The 4886-nt window shown below is 33.7% G+C and overlaps 1 long non-coding RNA gene across 1 annotated transcript; it reads right to left on the bottom strand.

The window, feature by feature from the left end:
- Nucleotides 1-637: 637 nt before the first annotated feature.
- On the bottom strand, nt 638-4398 carry LOC121726145. Its single transcript, XR_006035490.1, has 3 exons — nt 4365-4398; nt 1741-1820; nt 638-781 (listed from the first exon to the last, which is right to left on the bottom strand). It is a non-coding gene; the product is annotated as an uncharacterized LOC121726145 (long non-coding RNA).
- Nucleotides 4399-4886: the final 488 nt, after the last annotated feature.

Here is a 4886-nt window from a genome sequence, read left to right on the forward strand (position 1 = left end):
TTATTAATGATTACGGCCTGTCCACATCTTTACGTCACGACGTCGTCAACGTGTAACGTTGCGGTAACGTGGCACGGTACGTTGACGTGACGTGAAAATTTAGGTCAACGTAACGTGAAAATGCACAATTAACTTTAGTAGTTATTTAATGACCTTGGCAGAAACTTACGAAATTCGTTTATAATGTTTAGTGTAAGATTTAGTTTTGCCTGGAAAATCATTTAAACATGGGTCCATCAACTGCCTATGAATCAATTTTCTATGGTACAACAACCTATCAGGGCTGTAGCTAGAGTCAGATTTGAGGTAGGGTAGCATTGGTGGCAAATAGGGCAAAAGTTAAAAAAAATCATAATTGATTGATTTTCTAGGATATTTTTAGGGTCCCCATTGTGTTTTTAAAGTAGGGCATTGCCCCCCAATGCCCCCCTCTAGCTACGGCCGTGCAACCTATTGCTGTTGTTTCTTTCTATACGTCAGAAAAAATATGCTTATTGCTCACTCACTTCAACAGCTACGTGTCAAAAACGATAGGTCAATGTTCCAATTTCTTCGTGTTTTACTACCGGTAAAGTATAAAAGAAATAATAAGTTTTATGAATAAAGTGAGGAAAGCCGGCATTGCAATAAAAGAAAGTTCAAAGTTACTCTTTTATTTGGTAAACCAAATATATTGTGTACTTAAATATTTACGACAAGGCAATATCCTAAAACTAAAAAGATCTTCTGAGGTCGTCAACAAAATCTTTATTTATTCCGAATCAGAAAGGAGAATACTGCCCTGGAAAAAAAATTTATTTAAATTATAATATACTATGATATGACACGGACGCCTGCAACTCCGTTGCGCCAAAATTAGCTTATCGCGACAAACCGTACATTTTTCCGGCACGGGACGCACAGTATTTTCATAAGAAATTTCAGAAAAATCGGTTCAGCGGTTTGGGCGTGAAGAGGTGACAGACAGACAGACACACTTTCGCATTTATAATATCATCAATTTAAGGTTCATTGTAAAAGTCGCATTGGTACCGTTTTATATTAAGGACTTGGACCTTAAGCAAATTTTTACTCGATTGTAGAGTGTAGACACTTAGAAATCAATGCGTTGGGTCTAGTTCCACAACATTTTTAGGGTTCCGTACCCAAAGGGTAAAAACGGGACCATGTTACTGAGACTTCGATGTCAATCTGTCCGTCTGTCCGTCTGTCTCCAGGCTGTAACTCAAGAACCGCTATAGCTAGAATTCTGAATTTTTTACAGATTGTGTATATCTGTATTCTGTTGCCGCTATAACAACAAGTAATAAAAACAAAATAAAATTAATATTTAAGGAGGGCTCTCATACAACAAACGTGATTTTTTTGGCCTTTTTTGCTCTATATCAATAATGACAATTACGGCTGTAGGTACTTCAATTTTTCTCGAAGTCCTTAATTATATGTGTACTTTAATATTTAATAATAATATTAAAATAAAATAATAAATTAAGAGGGCTCCCATATAAAAAACATAATTCTTTGCCTAATTTTGCTCTATAATGGTACGGTACCCTACAAGCGTGAATCCGACTCGCATTTGGCTGATTATTGTGATTGTTCACTTTTATCTCCGCTGTGGAAACTCGAAACTATCGATTGCAACTTTACTTCTACCTTCTCGTGCAAAATCGCTAAAATATTTTAATAAACACCCTCTTAAAAAACTTTTTTAAAATATTTCACGCAAAATAAACTTACCTCGAACCCCTCAATATCTATAATGTCCGGTTTGTCTGTAGCATGCGGCTGTTGGTCGTTGTCAGGAGAAAGGCGAGAGTCTGAAAAAGTTAAAAGCTAACTTTTACTTATTTTTTAAATAAAAAAGTTTAAAAAGATAAGATAGTACCTACACCTTTTCCATAAGCCTTGCACATTTTATCATCACTCTAATATTATAACAAAGGCAAAAGTTTGTGAGTATGTATGTTTGTTACTTCTTCACGTCTTAAAGGCTTCCCCACACTGGTGCGTTATTGCGATATCTGTTTTCAGTACATTTTGTATTAGGAATTAGGATAGTCATGTAGTTACACACTGCTGCGATAATAACGCCGCAATGGAAGTAGGAATAGGATCGATTTTAATAAAATTTGATAACATACAGGGTGTAACAAAACTAAGTGATAAGTAATACTTTAAAGCAGGGGACGGCAAGTAATTTTGGGTGAGGTCCGGATACTGTAGGAAAACTTTAACGAGGTCCAGAAAAAACACACTTCCTAGGTCGCTTAAAAATATTATTTTAATTTATTAAGGTATATATATAAGTATACCTTATCCATGTACTAATTGATACTTGGTACAAAATACATAACAATATTTCGCGGTCCGAGATTCGACCTTTCGCGGTCCGTCTGTTGCCTACCGCTGCTTTAAAGTGTATCATGTGTCCCATAAATAGAGTTTATTGTGAAAGTAGCAGCGCTGAAAGAGCATTTTTTGTGAATTGTATGAGCATAAAGTGGCCTAGCGTCATAGTCCAATAAAATTACGGCTCAAAATGGGTTAAATAAACATGAACGAACACAGTTTGGGGATTTTAAGGATCGATGGGGGGGGAGTGTATTCTGAGCATAAATTCCAATTTGAGGGGTTCTACTGAGGTCAGCTCAAGGTCATTTCGATGGAAACGCGTTTAATTCGATATCTCGAGAATGATCAGTGTTATGCAAAAATTTGTAGAGACCTTTTCTCTATCAAATTAAATTTATTAACTTTTTTATCTCAAACTTTTTTTAACATTAATATTTTTCAACTTATTACTCCCGCAAGGCAAAAATTTAACTTTTTTTTCTATATTTCGTCGTTTTCTCCCCAACCATTCAATTTTATTAAATTTTACCGATCATCAAAGTCTAGATATTTTAATAATAAACAATTTTTTTCTCAAGCTTTTTCTGTAATGCGAATACCTTCGGAGTTATATATTACTTTACCGAGCGAAATCCGCGCCATTGTCTCTTTTGCCCAGTGATTTGCACTAATTGCCAAGAGAACTATTGTTCTAATATCGCCAATGTTGTCGACGATGATTTTTTTGACGCAATGGACGAGGACGACGTATGCCCCGATACCGTCAGGGCCTTTATTATTGAGGAATCACTTCCATCGACCTCGGGTGCTTAACTTGAAGAATTTTATAACCTATTTTTTTATCAATAAACGTGTGAAACAGTTATAATTATTCATTTACTTCTTTTTGTAATCCTCATTCACATTTATTATCCCATTGAATAGAAAAAAATACCCAAATTAAAGAAGTACAATATTTGAATGATTGCAATATTTAATATTTGAATGAAGTACAATTTTTAAATAGTTTATTCGATTGACCTTTTTATATTGCGACAATGGCGTGGATTTCGCTCGGTAAAGTAATGTATAACTCCGAAGGTATTGGCATTACAGAAAAAAGTTTAAGGAAAATATTGTTCATAATTAAAATATCTACACTTTGATGATCGGTAAAATTTAATAAAATTGAATGGTTGGGGAGAAAACGACGAAATATAGAAAAAAAAGTTAAATTTTTGCCTTGCGGGAGTAATAAGTTAAAAAATATTAATGTTAAAAAAAAGTTTGAGATAAAAAAGTTAGTAAATTTAATTTGGAAGAGAAAAGGTCTCTACAATTTTTTGCCTAACTCTGATCATTCTCGAGATATCAAATTGAACGCGTTTCCATCGAAATGACCTTGAACTGACCTCAGTAGAACCCCTCAAATTGGAATTTATCCTCAGAATACACCCCCCTATCGATCCTTAAATTCCTCAAACTGTGTTCGTTCATGTTTATTTATTTCGTAATTTGATTGGACTATCATGACTTTGCTAATATAAAAGTTAACAAAAAAAATCTTACTCTTTCAGCGATGCTACTTTCACAGTGCACTCTTATATAGGTTGTAATTATTAATTAAACCTTCCGGCCAAATTTTGATATATAATCACTCAGTACTAAAATGTTGAGGAATAGCTTGTTTTATAATCACTCAGTACTAAAATGTTGAGGAATAGCTTCGGAAAGTTTTCCTAAAATGTTTTTTACAATTAAATGTTTTTCACAATTAAAAATTTACACCCCATCTCCTAATGATACCTAAGCCCTAAAAAAATTCGGCCGGTGGGTTTAATTGCGCCCTGTATATTATGGCTCATAGGAAGTGAGGAACAGACCCTAAAGTATTATAACTTTGTTTGATACACCCTGTAGTGTTAGCAGTTACTCTGGATTAACACAAAGGCGGCAAAATGTCACAATTTATTTTTCCTAATAAACCTAACATTACTGCACCTGAGAAGGAAGAATATAAAAGTACTTACTCATAGGCATACAGTCAATAGTGTCGAACAGTTCGACGGGTGCAAAGTAAAAAGAGTCATCTACAAAACAGCAACTTTTCAGGAGAGCGCATAATAGGAAAAAATGCTCCCATTTTGTCAATTTCCGATCAAATTTATTGAAATTTTCATCATTGTTTCATTATTTATTAATGAATCCACATGTATATTTAATTTCTTCTAATTATGTTTAATTTACGAGATATTGTAGTTGTCTGCATCTACATTGCGCTTGAAAATATGACAACTGAGTTAACTACCACTTGGTCGTTTCTACGTGGGAATTAAAAATTATATTTATTAAAGTATTTTTACCGATTACTAGTACGATTATCAGTAACTACGTAAAGTGTAACACTTTATATTATTAAAATTATTATTAAAAGTAAGTTATATTATTAAAATATGTAGTTAAACGTTTTACATCTTAAACACACCAAGTTCAGAACATAATTGCGTAGATATCTTTTTCTACGTTGTCGATTCGGTGCAAGGTACACGATT

The sequence above is a fragment of the Aricia agestis genome, chromosome 4 (genome assembly GCF_905147365.1).
Source record: "Aricia agestis chromosome 4, ilAriAges1.1, whole genome shotgun sequence".
Classification (NCBI taxonomy): Eukaryota; Metazoa; Arthropoda; class Insecta; order Lepidoptera; family Lycaenidae; genus Aricia; species Aricia agestis.